This window comes from Oncorhynchus gorbuscha, linkage group LG24 (assembly GCF_021184085.1).
Source record: "Oncorhynchus gorbuscha isolate QuinsamMale2020 ecotype Even-year linkage group LG24, OgorEven_v1.0, whole genome shotgun sequence".
In the NCBI taxonomy this organism is placed as follows: domain Eukaryota; kingdom Metazoa; phylum Chordata; class Actinopteri; order Salmoniformes; family Salmonidae; genus Oncorhynchus; species Oncorhynchus gorbuscha.
Window position 1 is genome coordinate 19,737,568 of NC_060196.1, and position 18,880 is coordinate 19,756,447.

General features: G+C 44.2%; 1 protein-coding gene across 1 annotated transcript in view; it reads right to left on the reverse strand.

The window, feature by feature from the left end:
- Positions 1 to 18,880, reverse strand: part of LOC124012924 (storkhead-box protein 2-like) — a 68,888-nt gene that overhangs the window by 38,788 nt on the left and 11,220 nt on the right. The gene's annotated exons all lie outside the window — the stretch shown is intronic.

The following is an 18,880-nucleotide window of genomic DNA, read 5'->3' on the forward strand; positions in this document are numbered from 1 at the left end:
CAAAAATGCAGCAGCCACATGTGTCCTGCAAGCGATTTATTAAGGTACTAATGATGAGAGCCTCTGGCTGAGTGTTTTTTTTTAACCACCCCCCTCACTCTTGCTCTCCATCCCTCTCTAACTCTCTCTCAGCTGTGCAGTGCCACTGCAGGAAAGGGGGCAGGATAAGCATGAGACCATCTCCCTCCCTACCCTCTTGAGACATGTCCCATGCTAATTGAGGAACAGTCCTGCATTACATGCAACTGAAAAAAAAACAAAGCTCCGCCCCCAGCTTCTGGCCCAGCCTATGAAAGCTCTGCTGTTAGATGAAATTGTTAAAATGATTAGCCCCTCTATATAACCACTGTATAACAATGAATTGGTATTAAATAATAAAACAGAAACACCATCAAGGATTTGCTTCATCACTATTATTTTCATTTAGCTAGGCAAGTCAGTTAAGAACAAATTCTTATTTTACAATGACAGCCTAACCCAGCCAAAACCAGACTACGCTGGGCCAATTGTACACCACCGTATGGGACAGCTGGTTGTGGTACAGCCTGGAATCGAACCAGGGTCTATAGTGATGCCACTATCACTGAGATGCAGTGCCTGAGACCACTGCACCACTCACTACTTAAATTGATTTCACATTTCTTATTTCTATTCAAAACCGCATATAGTTTTACTTGGCTTACAATTTTTAAATGGGCTCCTGAGTGGTGCAGTGGTCTAAGACACAGCATCTCAATGCAAGAGGAGTCACTGCAGTGCCTGGTTCAAATCCAGGCTACATCACATCTGGCTGTGATTGGGAGTCCCATAGGGCGGTGCACAATTGGCCCAGCGTTGTTGGGTTAAGCCATTATTGTAAATAATAATTTGTTCTTAACTGACTTTCCTAGTTAAATAAAAATATATTTTAAACAACAGGGATTCTTCCTTGAAATGTCATGCTTCAGACTTCTTTCCCTTATTCCCACTTGTGAGTGATACCACTAAAGACAACTTAAAGGTGTCCCATCACGATCATAGAGTAAGACCCCATCTACATTTATGTAGCCTACAGAAGCCCATTTTTGTATTTAATAAATGTTGTATTTCAACAACAATGTTTGGTAGACCAGTCAGTCCTTAGCTCTGAGCTTTGTATCTTTGAGATTCTATTGTAGATGAAATCATCATAGACCAAAAGGCAAGGATTTAAAGTGTTACGTAAAGTCAGGAGTTCCCCTGAAGTCTACATGAGTTTTCCAGATGTAATAACATTTCAGGGAAGATGAGAGGGATTAGAGGCATGATGATATGCAGCTTCACCCAACCCACAGACCCCATACACACTCAGGTTGAACAACTGATGTACAACTTACTTGATGCAAAGGTTTTGATACAACTGATATTGTTGTGATACATTGGAGAGTTTGTCTGCACACAAAATGTTTACACAACAATTGTGCAGTGTCTCCACAACACTTGTGTAATTCGTTTTATGCAGACAAATGCTTGTATCACAACAGTAGTGCCAGATGTGTTGTACATCAGTTGTACAACTTGAGTATGTACAGAGCCAAAGGTGTTTAATCCTTTTCCCCTCAAAATGGACAAATTTTTTTTGTAATTCAAGGACGTTAATCATTAATACGGGCCATGGCAGAGACAAATTAATGAGATCAGAGAGGTTTCTACACACATACACACACACACCTAATTAGATTAAACTTTTTGGGGGGCGAATTCAATGTAACTTTGCTATTATCAGGCATCATCCTCCATGAGTCATGGCGTGATGTCACGAGCGTCGTAAATACATTCGGAACAAAGTGCAGCATGAAATCGGTTTGACATCTTTTTATTAAAGTGAACCGAACAAAAAACAATAACGAACACACAACCGTGCTCGCTCACAGGCAACTATACAGAAACAAGATCCCACAAAACACAGTGTGGAAATGGCTGCCTAAATATGATCCCCAATCAGAGACAACGATAAACAGCTGCCTCTGATTGGGAAACATAACAGGCCAACATAGAAAAAACAACCTAGATTACCCACCCTAGTCACACCCCGACCCAATATAGAGAATAAAAAGGCTCTCTATGGTCAGGGCGTGACACGTGAACTCTTGGCTATTCTTGACTACTTCTGCACCATGGAGTAATTTAATCACAGTTGAAAAACCAATATTATGTTATTTATGCAACAAACAAAAAAATTAACATACTCAAAATTACATGCATGAATTTGGTTGTAACTGTCTAAATGTCAGGGGCACATAAGGCATTCAGACGTTTTTATCTCAATATCAAATCATTTCTGTGTAACAATTAAGTTCCTTACAGTAATATTTTTCCATTAAAATTGTAAAAAAATAAACAAAAAAACACAAAAAAAACAATTTCTCAAGCAAGAATTTAGCTTGGTTCTGTCTAGAAGTGGTCCTTATAGTGAGTGACCTAATTGGAGGGGCCAAATTGGAGGGACATGTAACCTGAAAACTAGCTGTTATTGGCAGATAGATTTGGAAATCTTTTTGTTGTTGGTCTATTAACTTTCGCCGCCTGGTAATGCCACTAGGCAGGCCATAACTCCACCCATGCAAAGTCTGTTGTAGATTGTATTTTCAACCAGCAACTATCAGGAAATAACACTGATCAAATGTTCCACACTTGTGCAGTGTTAGTTTCAGGAAATCTGAATTTTGACTGCATTGGGCCTTTAATGTAGATTCAGCAAGATGACATAACTTTTCCTTTCTACTATGTTATATCCCATCTAGAGACCGATGGGACTTAAATTAGTGCACGTTAAAGCATGATGGTGCAATGCATCTGAATGTTAATGATTCAATGTGTTAATGTTTTAATTGTATCTGTCCCTTAACCAAAATATATTGTTATTATTATAAATAACAAGACCATATCTGTCCGAAACAGATATCAACAGTAACCAAATCTGCCAAGCTTTCCGTATTTGGCTCTTGCCAATTTGCATCCTCCCTCATATCCACAGCATAGGATACCCTCAAAGGAAAAAAGCTGAATCTTTAGCAACTATGCTTATTCTGTGGGTAAGTAAACTAAACCATATTTAGGCTAGTTATACAGTACATGAAAGGCACAACATATATGATATGTATCTTGTGCCCCCAAATATAAACACACTTTTGGATATCAAATACAATTGTATTTGTCACATGCGCCAAATACAACGGGTGTAGTAGTCCTTACAGAAAAGTGCTTACTTTACAAGCCCTTAACCATCAATGCAGTTAAGAAAAATAACTTTAAAATGTAAGAAATAAAAGTAACAAATAATTAAAGAGCAGCAGTAAAATAACAACAGCGCGGATATATACAGGGGGTACAGGTACAGAGTCAATGTGCGGGGACTCCGGTTAGTCGAGGTAATATGTACATGTAGGTAGAATTATTAACGTGACTATGCATAGATAATAACAAAGAGTAGCAGCAGCATATAAAGATGGGGGGGGGGGGGCAATGCAAATATTCTGGGGTAGCCATTTGATAAGCTGTTCAAGAGTCTTATGGCTTGGGGGTAGAAGCTGTTTGGAAGCCTCTTGGACCTAGACTCGGCTCTCCGGTACCGCTTGCCATTCGGGAGCAGAGAGAACAGTCTATGACTAGGGTGGCTGGAGACTTTGACAATTTTTAGGGCCTTCCTCTGACACCGCCTGGTATAGAGGTCCTGGATGGCAGGAAACTTGGCCCCAGTGATGTACTGGGCAGTACACACAACCCTCTGTAGTGCCTTGTGGTCGGAGGCCGAGCAGTTGCCATACCAGGCAGTGAAGCAACCCATCAGGATGCTCTCGATGGTGCAGCTGTATAACTTTGAGGATCTGAGGACCCATGCCAAATCTTTTTAGTCTCCTGAGAGGGAATAGGCATTGTCGTGCCCTGTTCATGACTGTCTTGGTGTGCTTGGACCATGTTGGTTTGTTGGTGATGCGGACGCCAAGGAACTTGATGCTCTCAATCTGCTCCACTACAGCCCCGTCGATGAGAATGGGGGTGTACTCGGCCCTCTTTTTCCTGTATTCCACAATCATCTCCTTTGTCTTGATCATGTTGAGGGAGAGGTTGTTGTCCTTGCACCACACAGCCAGGTCTTTGACCTCCTCCCTATAGGCTGTCTCGTCATTGTCGGTGATCAGACCTACCAGTGTTGTGTCATCGGCAAACTCTATGAGGGTGTTAGAGTCGTGCCTGGCCGTGCAGTCATGAGTGAGCAGGGAGTACAGGAGGGGACTGAGCACGCCCCCCTGAGGGGCCCTGTGTTGAGGATCAGCGTGATGGTTGTGTTGTTACCTACCCTTACCACTTGGGGGGCGGCCAGTCAGGAAGACCAGGATGCAATTGTAGCGGGAGGTGTTAGTGATGAGCTTTGAGCGCACTATGGTGTTGAAAACTGAGCTGTAGTCAATGAATAGCATTCTCACATAGGTGTTCATTTTGTCCAGGTGGGAAAGGGCAGTGTGGAGTGCAATAGAGATTGCATCATCTGTGGATCTGTTGGTATTACAGACTCAGTCAGGGACAATGTCAGTGAAGACACTTTCCAGTTGGTCAGCGCATGCTCGGAGTATAATCCATCCTGCGGCCTTGAGAATGTTGACCCGTTTAAAGGCCTTACTCACATCGGCTGCGGAGAGCATTATCACACAGTCATCCAGAAGAGCTGGTGCTCTCACATGCATGTTTCAGTGTTACCTGCCTCGAAGCGAGCATAGAAGTAAGTGTCACTGGGCAGCTCGTGGCTGTGCTTCCCTTTGTAGTCTGTATTAGTTTGCCAGCCCTGCCACATCCGACGAGTGTCGGAACCGGTGTAGTACGATTCGATCTTAATCCTGTATTGACGCTTTGCCCATTTGATGGTTCATCGGAGGGCATAGCGGGATTTCTTATAAGCTTCCGGGTTAGAGTCCCGCTCCTTGAAAGTGGCAGCTCTACCCTTTAGCTCAGTGCAGATATTGCCTGTAATCCATGGCTTCTGTTTGGGGTATGTACGTACAGTCACTATGGGGACGATGTCATCAATGCACTTATTGATGAAGCCAGTGACTGATGTGGTGTACTTCTCAATGCCATCGGAACATATTCCAGTCTGTGCTACATGACTGCAAAACAGTCATGTAGCTTAGCATCTGCTTCATCTGACCAGTTCTTTATTGACCGAGTCACTGGTGCTTGCTGCTTTAGTTTTTGCTTTTAAGCAGGAATTAGGAGGATATAATTATGGTCAGATTTGCCAAATGGAGGGTGAGGGAGAGCAATTGTACGCATCTCTGTGTGTGGAGTAACGGTGGTCGCAAGTTTTTTTTCCTCTGGTTGCACATTTAACATGCTGATAGAAATGAGGTAAAACGGATTTAAGTTTCACTGCATTAACCTCTTGGTCCTACCTGACACGCAGGCGTCCCATCTAGACATCTGGAAATGCAAATGCGCTACGCTAAATGCTAATAGTACTAGTTAAAACTCAAACGTTCATTAAAATACACATGCAGGGTATTGAATTAAAGCTACACTCGTTGTGAATCCAGGCAACAAGTCAGATTTTTAAAATGCTTTTCGGCGAAAGCATGAGAAGCTATTATCTGATAGCATGTAACACCCCAAAAGACCCGCAGGGGACGTAAACAAAATAATTAGCATAGTCGTCGCTACACAAACCGCACAAATAAAATATAAAACATTCATTACCTTTGACCATCTTCTTTGTTGGCACTCCTAGATGTCCCATAATCACTATTGGGTCTTTTTTTTCGATTAAATCGGTCCATATATAGCCTAGATATCGATTTATGAAGACTGTGTGATAAACGGAAAAAAATAGCGTCTTATAACGTAACGTCATTTTTTTAAATAAAAAAAGTCGACGATAAACTTTCACAAAACACTGCGAAATACTTTTGTAATGCAACTTTAGATAATAGTAAACGTTAATAAGCGATCAAATTGATCACGAGGTGAAGTATATTCTTTAGCTGTCCGTCTGGAAATAATGTCCGGGTAAATCTCAACCAAAATATCCGGTCGGAGACCGGAAGAACTGCGCTGCCTTGCGTCTGTTTGACCAAGAAACAAATAGTTGTCATGTTTGTCATTTATTGTCATGTCTTGTCCCTGTGCTCCCCATGCTATTCGTTTCCCTCTGCTGGTCTTGTTTGGTTCTATCCCTCTCTCTCCCCCTCCCCCTTTCACTCTCTCGCTCTCTCTTCTCTCTGTCGTTCCGTTCCTGCTCCCAGCTGTTCCTATTCCCCTAATCATCATTTAGTCTTCCCACACCTGTTCCCGATCCTTTCCCCTGATTAGACTCCCTATTTATTCCTTTGTGATCCGTTCCTGTTCCATCGGTTCCTTGTTTTGTATTCCATGCTGTAATTGCGTTTCGCCCTGTCCTGTCGTGTTTTTTTGCCGTGATTGTGTATCACCCTGTCCTGTCGTGTTTTGTGCCTTCTTCAGACGCTGCGTGTGAGCAGGTGTCTCAGTTGACTACGGCCTGCGCCTACCCGAAGCGACCTGCAGTCTGTGGCCGCTTCTCCAGTTGTTTTCCCCTCTACTATCTAGAGGATTTCAGTTATTCGGTTTTGAGCATTAATAAACTCTGTTTCTGTTAAGTCGCGTTTGGGTCCTCCTTCACCTGCATAACAGAAGGAACCGATCAAAGAATGGACCCAGCGACTTCTGACGCTCGTTACACTGCCGTCGAGATCCAAGGAGCCATGCTCGGCAGACACGAGCAGGAATTGTCCGCTGCTCGCCAGGCCGTGGAGAACCTGGCTGCTCAGGTTTCCGACCTCTCTGGACAGTTCCAGAGTCTACGTCTCGTGCCACCTGTTACTTCCTGGCCTGCCGAGCCTCCAGAACCTAGGGTTAATAACCCACCTTGCTACTCCGGGCAGCCCACTGAGTGCCGCTCCTTTCTCACGCAGTGTGAGATTGTGTTCTCTCTCCAACCCAACACATACTCTAGAGAGAGAGCTCGGGTTGCTTACGTCATCTCACTCCTCACTGGCCGGGCTCGAGAATGGGGCACAGCTATCTGGGAGGCAAGGGCTGTTTGCTCTAACGATTTCCAGAACTTTAAAGAGGAGATGATTCGGGTTTTTGACCGTTCAGTTTTTGGTGGGGAGGCTTCTAGGGCCCTGGCTTCCTTATGCCAAGGTGAACGGTCCATAACGGATTATTCCATTGAGTTTCGCACTCTTGCTGCCTCTAGTGAGTGGAACGAGCCGGCGCTGCTCGCTCGTTTTCTGGAGGGACTCCACGCTATGGTTAAGGATGAGATTCTCTCCCGGGAGGTTCCTTCAGATGTGGACTCTTTGATTGCTCTCGCCATCCGCATAGAACGACGGGTAGATCTTCGTCACCGGGCTCGTGGAAGAGAGCTCGCATCAACGGTGTTTCCCTGCTCCGCATCGCAGCCATCTCCCCCTCTGGCTTTGAGACTGAGCCCATGCAGCTGGGAGGGATTCGCATCTCGAATAAGGAGAGGGAACGGAGGATCACCAACCGCCTGTGCCTCTATTGTGGAGTTGCTGGACATTTCGTTAATTCATGTCCAGTAAAAGCCAGAGCTCATCTGTAAGCGGAGGGCTACAGGTGAGCGCAACTACTCAAGTCTCTCCATCAAAGTCCTGTACTACTTTGTCGGTCCACCTACGCTGGACCGGTTCGGGCGCTACATGTAGTGCCTTGATAGACTCTGGGGCTGAGGGTTGTTTCATGGACGAAGCATGGGTTCGGAAACATGACATTCCTTTCAGAGAGTTAGATAAGCCTACGCCCATGTTCGCCTTAGATGGTAGTCATCTTCCCAGTATCAGATTTGAGACACTACCTTTAACCCTCACAGTATCTGGTAACCACAGTGAGACTATTTCTTTTTTGATTTTCCGTTCACCGTTTACACCTGTTGTTTTGGGTCATCCCTGGCTAGTATGTCATAATCCTTCTATTAATTGGTCTAGTAATTCTATCCTATCCTGGAACGTTTCTTGTCATGTGAAGTGTTTAATGTCTGCCATCCCTCCCGTTTCTTCTGTCCCTACTTCTCAGGAGGAACCTGGCGATTTGACAGGAGTGCCGGAGGAATATCATGATCTGCGCACGGTCTTCAGTCGGTCCCGAGCCAACTCCCTTCCTCCTCACCGGTCGTATGATTGTAGTATTGATCTCCTTCCGGGGACCACTCCTCCTCGAGGTAGACTATACTCTCTGTCGGCTCCCGAACGTAAGGCTCTCGAGGATTATTTGTCTGTGTCTCTTGACGCCGGTACCATAGTGCCTTCTTCCTCTCCGGCCGGGGCGGGGTTCTTTTTGTTAAGAAGAAGGACGGTACTCTGCGCCCCTGCGTGGATTATCGAGGGCTGAATGACATAACGGTTAAGAATCGTTATCCGCTTCCCCTTATGTCATCAGCCTTCGAGATTCTGCAGGGAGCCAGGTGCTTTACTAAGTTGGACCTTCGTAACGCTTACCATCTCGTGCGCATCAGAGAGGGGGACGAGTGGAAAACGGCGTTTAATACTCCGTTAGGGCATTTTGAGTACCGGGTTCTGCCGTTCGGTCTCGCCAATGCGCCAGCTGTTTTTCAGGCATTAGTTAATGATGTTCTGAGAGACATGCTGAACATTTTCGTTTTTGTCTATCTTGACGATATCCTGATTTTTTCTCCGTCACTCGAGATTCATGTTCAGCACGTTCGACGTGTTCTACAGCGCCTTTTAGAGAATTGTCTCTATGTAAAGGCTGAGAAGTGCTCTTTTCATGTCTCTTCCGTTACTTTTCTCGGTTCCGTTATTTCCGCTGAAGGCATTCAGATGGATTCCGCTAAGGTCCAAGCTGTCAGTGATTGGCCCGTTCCAAGGTCACGTGTCGAGTTGCAGCGCTTTTTAGGTTTCGCTAATTTCTATCGGCGTTTCATTCGTAATTTCGGTCAAGTTGCTGCCCCTCTCACAGCTCTTACTTCTGTCAAGACGTGTTTTAAGTGGTCCGGTTCCGCCCAGGGAGCTTTTGATCTTCTAAAAGAACGTTTTACGTCCGCTCCTATCCTCGTTACTCCTGACGTCACTAGACAATTCATTGTCGAGGTTGACGCTTCAGAGGTAGGCGTGGGAGCCATTCTATCCCAGCGCTTCCAGTCTGACGATAAGGTTCATCCTTGCGCTTATTTTTCTCATCGCCTGTCGCCATCTGAGCGCAACTATGATGTGGGTAACCGTGAACTGCTCGCCATCCGCTTAGCCCTAGGCGAATGGCGACAGTGGTTGGAGGGGGCGACCGTTCCTTTGTCGTTTGGACAGACCATAAGAACCTTGAGTACATCCGTTCTGCCAAACGACTTAATGCCCGTCAAGCTCGTTGGGCGTTGTTTTTCGCTCGTTTCGAGTTTGTGATTTCTTACCGTCCGGGTAGCAAGAACACCAAGCCTGATGCCTTATCCCGTCTGTTTAGTTCTTCTGTGGCTTCTACTGATCCCGAGGGGATTCTTCCTTATGGGCGTGTTGTCGGGTTAACAGTCTGGGGAATTGAAAGACAGGTTAAGCAAGCACTCACGCACACTGCGTCGCCGCGCGCTTGTCCTAGTAACCTCCTTTTCGTTCCTGTTTCCACTCGTCTGGCTGTTCTTCAGTGGGCTCACTCTGCCAAGTTAGCGGGTCATCCCGGTGTTCGAGGCACTCTTGCGTCTATTCGCCAGCGCTTTTGGTGGCCGACTCAGGAGCGTGACACGCGCCGTTTCGTGGCTGCCTGTTCGGACTGCGCGCAGACTAAGTCGGGTAACTCTCCTCCTGCCGGTCGTCTCAGACCGCTCCCCATTCCTTCTCGACCATGGTCTCACATTGCCTTAGACTTCATTACCGGTCTGCCTTTGTCTGCGGGGAAGACTGTGATTCTGACGGTTGTCGATAGGTTCTCTAAGGCGGCACATTTCATTCCCCTCGCTAAACTTCCTTCCGCTAAGGAGACGGCACAAATCATTATTGAGAATGTATTCAGAATTCATGGCCTCCCGTTAGACGCCGTTTCAGACAGAGGTCCGCAATTCACGTCACAGTTTTGGAGGGAGTTCTGTCGTTTGATTGGTGCGTCCGTCAGTCTCTCTTCCGGGTTTCATCCCCAGTCTAACGGCCAAGCAGAGAGGGCCAATCAGACGATTGGTCGCATACTACGCAGCCTTTCTTTCAGGAACCCTGCGTCTTGGGCAGAACAGCTCCCCTGGGCAGAATACGCTCACAATTCGCTTCCTTCGTCTGCTACCGGGTTATCTCCGTTTCAGAGTAGTCTGGGTTACCAGCCTCCTCTGTTCTCATCCCAGCTTGCCGAGTCCAGCGTTCCCTCCGCTCAAGCGTTTGTCCAACGTTGTGAGCGCACCTGGAGGAGGGTGAGGTCTGCACTTTGCCGTTACAGGGCACAGACGGTGAGAGCCGCCAATAAACGCAGGATTAAGAGTCCAAGGTATTGTTGCGGCCAGAGAGTGTGGCTTTCCACTCGCAACCTTCCTCTTACGACAGCTTCTCGTAAGTTGACTCCGCGGTTCATTGGTCCGTTCCGTGTCTCCCAGGTCGTCAATCCTGTCGCTGTGCGACTGCTTCTTCCGCGACATCTTCGTCGCGTCCATCCTGTCTTCCATGTCTCCTGTGTTAAGCCCTTTCTTCGCACCCCCGTTCGTCTTCCCTCCCCCTCCCGTCCTTGTCGAGAGCGCACCTATTTACAAGGTACATAAAATTATGGACATGCGTTCTCGGGGACGGGGTCACCAATACCTAGTGGATTGGGAGGGTTACGGTCCTGAGGAAAGGAGTTGGGTTCCGTCTCGGGACGTGCTGGACCGTTCGCTCATCGATGATTTCCTCCGTTGCCGCCAGGATTCCTCCTCGAGTGCGCCAGGAGGCGCTCGGTGAGTGGGGGGTACTGTCATGTTTGTCATTTATTGTCATGTCTTGTCCCTGTGCTCCCCATGCTATTCGTTTCCCTCTGCTGGTCTTGTTTGGTTCTATCCCTCTCTCTCCCCTCCCCCTTTCACTCTCTCGCTCTCTCTTCTCTCTGTCGTTCCGTTCCTGCTCCCAGCTGTTCCTATTCCCCTAATCATCATTTAGTCTTCCCACACCTGTTCCCGATCCTTTCCCCTGATTAGACTCCCTATTTATTCCTTTGTGATCCGTTCCTGTTCCATCGGTTCCTTGTTTTGTATTCCATGCTGTAATTGCGTTTCGCCCTGTCCTGTCGTGTTTTTTGCCGTGATTGTGTATCACCCTGTCCTGTCGTGTTTTGTGCCTTCTTCAGACGCTGCGTGTGAGCAGGTGTCTCAGTTGACTACGGCCTGCGCCTACCCGAAGCGACCTGCAGTCTGTGGCCGCTTCTCCAGTTGTTTTCCCCTCTACTATCTAGAGGATTTCAGTTATTCGGTTTTGAGCATTAATAAACTCTGTTTCTGTTAAGTCGCGTTTGGGTCCTCCTTCACCTGCATAACAATAGTAGGCAAATGACAAGACTCTAGACATCGTGTGGAAGCTGTAGGTAATTGCAACCTCAGCCCCATTAAATGTGGTTCACCTTTATCAATGGGTTCAAGTCGCGAATGGATATATTTTTCCATTTTCAGTGATCAGATTTTCCTGCACTTTTCGATGAAAACACTCAGACGTTTATAAAACTGGTTAAATCACAGCCAGTTTTATAAACGTCTGAGTGTTTCCTATCCACACATACTAATCATATGCATATACTATATTCCTGGCATGAGCAGCAGGGCGCTGAAATGTTGTGCGATTTTTAACAGAATGTTCGAAAAAGTAGGGGGTAGGAGTAACAGGTTAAAGTCCCCGGCCACGAGGAACGTTGCCTCTGGATGAGCGTTTTCCTGTTTTCTTATGGCGGTATACAGCTCATTGAGTGTGGTCTTAGTGCCAGCATCAGTCTATGGTGATATGTAAGACAGCTAAGAAAAATACATATGAAAACTCACTAGGTAGATAGTGTGGTCTACAGCTTATAATGAGATACTATTACCTCAGGCGAGCAAAACCTCGAGACTCCCTTGCCCTCCATTAAATTATTTTTTACTTAACTTTTTTTTCTTAAAACTGCATTGTTGGTTATGTGCTTTTAAAGAAAGCATTACACCTGTTGTATTCGGCACATGTGACAAATACAATTGGATATTTTCTGTTTTCTGCTAACAAAGCCTGCAGTACCGCGGTCGGCCTTGAACTCTGTGGCTTCAATGAGAGCGGGCAGTAGTTCTCTCATGGTATGGCCACACTGAGATGCTGTGCCTGCCAATTATGATTAAACCAATGTTTTTTGAATGTGAGTCATCTATTGCCAGAAGAATATCAACAGAGATGATTGTCCATAAAATAGTTGCACAATATGGTTGCCAAAAAATAGAGATGGGCTGACAGACAAAAACGGACAACAATGTACGTCATACACAATTTCATCTGTGTTCATGCATCTCAATGTGGTCGTACCTGTAGGCCATCGGCACACTGGGACTTTGTGTCTGACAGTCCGTTGCCAAATAGTTGACTTGAGTTGTACTTTTGACAAACAAAAACGGACAATGATGTACGTCAAATACAATTTTATCTGTGTTCATGCGTTTGAGTGTGGTCATAGCCTCCTCTCAGTAGCTTAATGTACCCTACTTTGCCCGCAAATGGTAGTACATGACCGTAAGTGGTTCCTGCCATCACAGCAGATGTCAACAACAAAAAAACCTATGACTGACTGTACAGTATGCCTAAAAGGCACAGCTATTGACACTTTTGTCACACTTTCAAATGTGTTTTGTATTAGACAAATTGATCAGTCACAGCTTAGCCTTCCACCTACAGTACCAATCAAAAGGTTGGACGCACCTACTCATTCAAGGATTCTTCTTTATTTTTACAAATTTCTACATTGTAGAATAATAGTGAAGACATCAAACTATGAAATAACACACATGGAATCATGCAGTAACCAAAAAAGTGTTAAATCAAAATATATTTCAGATTCTTCAAAGCAGCCACCTTTTGCCTTGATGACAGCTTTGCACACTCTTGGAATTCTCTCCACCAGCTTCACCAAGAATGCTTTTCCAACAGTCTTGAAGGAGTTATTGTTGACTGCTTTTCCTTCACTCTGCGGTCTAACTCATCACAAACGATCTCAATTGGGTTGAGGTCGGGTGACTGTGGAGGCCAGGTCATCTGATGCATCACTTTTTAAAAAACTTTTATTTAACTAGGCAAGTCAATTAAGAACAAATTCTTATTTACAATGACAGCCTACTCCGGCAAACCCCGACAACGCTGGGACAATTGTACGCCGCCAAATGGGACTCCCAATCACGGCCAGACATGATACAGCCTGGATTCAAACCAGGCACTATAGTGAAGCCTCTTGCACTGAGATGCAGTGCCTTAGACCGCTGTGCCACTCGGGAGCCCATCACTCTCCTTCTTGGTCAAATAGCCCAGCCTGGAGGTGTGCCTGTTGAAAAACAAATGATAGTCCCACTATGCGCAAACCAGATGGGATTGCATATCGCTGCAGAATGCTGCGGTAGCCATGGTGGTTAAATGTGCCTTCAATTCAAAATAAATCACAGACCATGTCACCAGCAAAGCACCCCTACACCATCACACCTCCTCTTCTTCGATATACCACCCCTACCTTGTCACAACACAACTGATCGGCTCAAACACGTTAAGAAGGATAGAAATTCGACAAATGAACTTTTAACAAGGCACCCCTGTTATTCAAATGCATTCCAGGTGACTACCTCATGAAGCTGGTTGAGGGAATGCCAAGAGTGTGCAAAACTGTCATTAAGGCAGTTGAAAACTTTTTTGTTACTACATGATTCCATGTGTGTTATTTCATAGTTTTGATGTCTTCACTATTATTCTACAATGTAGAATATAGTAAAAAAAAAAAAATTAAGAAAAACCCTTGAATGAGTAGGTGTGTCCAAACCTTTGACTGGTACTGTATACTTATTCACACCCAGTTCTTGTAGGAAATGCAAACGTGTAGTATATTTTAGTTTTTAAAAGGCTTTTAAAGTTTTTAATTTCCACTTTGTGACATTTCAGACTTGGTTTGCCATAAAGAACAATGTATAAACAATAATCCACACAATAATTCACATTTCCTGTTGCTTCAGGATTATTTTCCTGCTGTAGCAAACAGTCTCAAAGTAAAATACTACATATGTACGGCCCGCAACAATAAGTTTCCACAGACTGACACTGCGACTGTGCATTGGCCAGAAAGAACTTGACCAACCACTCCAGAAACTGAGCCTTCCTTAATTAAAGCACGTTTGTTTTTGTTGAAGACCCTCAAAGGGCTCTTTTGAGTGTGAACACAGCCCCCAGCTAACAATGGAGCCCCCAGTCATTGTCTCTCTAGCATGGCGGCCATTGCTTGCTGCAGAGCCTGCTGACTCATAAGTATAGATGGAGGGAGAAATGAGGGAGGGATGAAAGTGGAGATGAGGGAGGGAGGGGGATGGAGGGGACAGTGTCAAATTTGTTGAAGTTCATTCATACCAAAGAGAAAATAGGAGAGGAAGAGAGGAGGAGGAGGGAGACGCAACACACCAGCCATCTTATTTCTCAATCGCGCTTTAACAGCGCTCGTAGCCATGACAACCCAGTCCGATGATCTCATAGCTGCTCCTGAGTGCCATCCCTTAAAAGAGCCAAGAGTTGTTGTTGGAGCTATGGACACAGAACAGACTACCGACAAACAGACAGAGCCAAGCACAGGCAGACAGCAGACGCAAGGAAAAGCAATACAAAAGACTGACATTTTGAAGCTGCTGTATGAGAAATAGGCATTGTAGAGTACAACAATGTTCAAATGTATTTATAAAGCCACTTTTCCATCAGCCTATGTCACAAAGTGCTGTACAGAAACCCAGCCTACAACCCCAAACAGCAAGCAATGCAGATGTCAAAGCACGGTGGCTAGGAAAAACTCCCTAGAAAGGCAGGAACCTAGGAAGAAACCTAGAGAGGAACCAGGCTCTGAGGGGTGGACAGTCCTCTTCTGGCTGTGCCGGGTGGAGATTCTAACAGTACATGGCCAAGATGTTCAAACGTTCATAAATGACCAGCAGGGTCAAATAATAATAATCACAGTGGTTGTAGAGGGTGCAACAGGTCAGCACCTCAGGAGTAAATGTCCGTTGGCTTTTCATAGCCGATCATTCAGCGTTAGAGACAGCAGGTGTGGTAGAGAGAACGAGTCGAAAACAGCAGGTCCGGGACGAGTTCAGATCAATTCAGTTCCACACCAGTGAGCCAGATATGGGTCAAATATATATCTGCTGTATTTGAATTACTCATTTGAAACAGCATTTGTTGAGTATTTGGAATGTACTTTCAAACACTATTAAATACATGAAATACATGTGTGTGTGTGTGTGTGTGTGTGTGTGTGTGTGTGTGTGTGTGTGTGTGTGTGTGTGTGTGTGTGTGTGTGTGTGTGTGTGTGTGTGTGTGTGTGTGTGTGTGTGTGTGTGTGTGTGTGTGTGTGTGTGTGTGTTTACAGTTTGTAAACTATGACTATTAAATTACAACAAAAAGTTTTATTTCTATGAACTGTCTGGGGCTTGAGTGGTGCAGCAGTCTAAGGCACTGCATCTCAGTGCAAGAGGCGTCACTACAGACCCTGGTTTGTTCATGGGCTGTATCACAAACGGCTGTGATTGGGAGTCCCATAGGGTAGTGCACAATTGGTCCGGGTTTGGCCAGGGTAGGCCGTCATTGTAAAATAAGAATTTGTTCTTAACTGACTTGCCTGGTTAAAAAAAAACGAATATCATTAATTGAGCACAGATCAGGCACTATTTGCAAGTAAAATGTAGTGTGACGCATTTGCAATGTTTACATATTGATTGGTGGTAAAGGCCCACTCTTTAATAGTTGGTCCACCTTACAAGGTGTGCCTTTAGTATTTGCTCTTAAATGTGCATCTGGTCATGCAGAACTCAAAAGATGGGCCACTGGTCATACGCAACCAGGTGTTGTGCCCCCTGGTGGCTGCTATCCCCTTAGATGAGTCATCCGCTTAGCTGGCGAACAAGAAGTACAGTGTTAGAAGAGGTCTTAGAAGAAACATTGTGCACTGAGCCTTTATTCCATGCCTTTCTTTCTCTACAGCAATGGAGACCAAAAGCCCACATTCACTAACGAGACATGATTCTCCTTGGTTAATAAACCAAGTGGACAGACGGTTAAAGATACATGCATGAATAATTATATTATATGCCTAATTACAAATCAGTTCCTAATACTGCTAAACCAATTATGTATAATAAATAGTAACAAGACAAGTAAACTCGCCATTCGGCTGGGGTAATTCATCAATAATCATCTTCAGGTTTTAAGCAAGGTGACTGCAGCGATAAAATGCAATACTAGCAATCTCACCCTGCTAAATGAAAAGCTAAATGAAAAGCCTATGCGGTTTCCCAGACAGAGATTCTCCATTCAGAATGCTTTTTAGTCCTGGACTAAACTTAATCTGTCTAGTTGACGAGACACAGATTAAGCCTTGTCCTGGACTAAGAAGCATGTTCAAAGGAGAATTTCTAAATTCTAGAATTTCTATGGAACCGGTGTATAGAAAACATGCACTATAGGTCCAAATATGGTCAGCATTGGGCTAGGGACCAACTTCCCGTTTGGGCCGAAATTGAAAAGAGTAAGTACGTGTGTGAGAGAAAACAAAATACTATTTATTATGCTTAATTCAATGTGCAACCACATCTGCAGAGCTACTGCTACTTGATATCGGCCAATGAGGTCAGTGCAGCTGCAGTATCAACTTCCCTCTATGGCTTTGTCAATGTAGGCTGCCTGGGCAGACAACAATTACAATTCAACACATTTTGGTGCCACGAAAAGTGCAGAAACTTTTGCCAAAGTTTATATTCCAAACAAACATCCACACAAAAGAAAACGCTTTAGACATGTAGTAAAAAACATTTCCAAATGCAGTACTTTTAGTTTTCAGAGTATCCCCATTTGCTGGCAAAATCATAGTGAAGGAAGTGTTCTAATGAGGGTAAATACAGAACACTTTCCATCACACATCAGAGACATCCAGGATGTGGACTATTATTTACAGGTCTGTAATTTTGTATGTAAAATCTAGTGAACGTTCAAGTTGAAACAGGTTAGGGGATTGAGAAAGCCTTACGAATTAAAAGCATAATTCCAACACCTTTATTTAAAAAATAATTCTCACAGTTTTCACATTGACCTCAGGGGGAAAGCCGACATGTCTTGAAGCATAAGGTACTACATCTCTGAGAAACTAAGCCTGCTCCAAGATGTCACACATCACTACTGTATAGATCGCTATAGATTTGGTGTGGGCAATTCTGTGGGTGCCGTTTTTTGGTCTACACTGCAGTAACACACCTGATTCTACGAATCATCCAATGAATCACTGAATTCCATGAAGGCTCATCGTCTTCCATTAAAACTTAGATTAGTAGAATCAGGTGCTATTGTTTGGCTGGAGCAAAAGCCTGGCCCCACATCGGCCCCTCACGGGGTAAGATTGCCCACACTTTATCCAAACCTTGTGTTTATTTGCACGTTGTTGTGTCTCAATAGGGCACTAGGCTCTAAATAGGAGTTGAGTGCAAGTGTTGGGTCACTCTGAGGACATCAGCTTGACATCGAAATGTCAGTCACCTGGAACCTGCTCATCATAACAATGGATTAAAGCTGAGAAAAATGTATTCATCGCTGTCTTTTTTGTTGAGTACTTTCTCCAGATCCTTTAGAAAGCCATTGCCAACCCAACTGTTCAATTGACTTTAAATGGCTGTTTTAAAACACAATTTGTTGATATTATTTAAAGAAATTCCATGCACAAATAATTTCAAAGTAACTTCAAATTAAGTTATGTGGTTATGAGTGCTGCCCTTGTGAGGTAACTAAGGGACCTGGGAGTGATGTCTACTGTATTTACCACCATGAAAGCCATGATGCATACTCCACAAGACATGCCACCAGAGGTCTCTTCACAATCCCCAAGTTCAGAACAGACTATGGGAGGTGCACAGTACTACATAGAGCCATGACTACATTGAACTCTATTCCACATCAGGTATCTGATGCAAGCAGTAGAATCAGATAGAAATACCAGTGGTGTAAAGTACTTAAGTAAAAATACTTTAAAGTACTACTTAAGTAGTTTTTGGGGGTATGTGTACTTTACTATTTATATTTTTGACTACTTTTACTTCACTTACATTCCATACATTTTCCCTGACGCCCAAAAGTACTCATTACATTTTGAATGTTTAAGCAGGACAGGAAAAGGGTCCAATTCACACAATTATCAAGAGAACATCCCTGGTCATCTCTAGTGCCTCTGATCTTGAGGACACACTAAACACAAATGCTTAATTTGTCAATTATGTCTGAGAGTTGGAGTGTGCCACTGGCTTTCCATAAATAAATTTTAAAAAACAAGAAAATGGCGCCATCTGGTTTGCTTAATATAAGGACTTTGAAGTGACTTGAACATTTACTTTTACTTTTGATTCTTAAGTATATTTTAGCAATTACATTTACTTTTGATACTTAAGTATAATTAAAACCGAATACTTGAAGACTTTTACTCAAGAAGTATTTTACTGGGTGACTTTCACTTTTACTTGAGTCCTTTTCTATTAATAAGGTAACTTTATTTTTACTCAAATATGACAATTGCTTATGTTTTCCACCACTGAAAAATAGACCTTATATGGAGCAGCGGGAACTGTGAAGAGACACACACAAAGGTAAAGACACACGCATACATTGTAATATTGTTGTATGGTGGTATTATACATTTTGTACTGTAGATA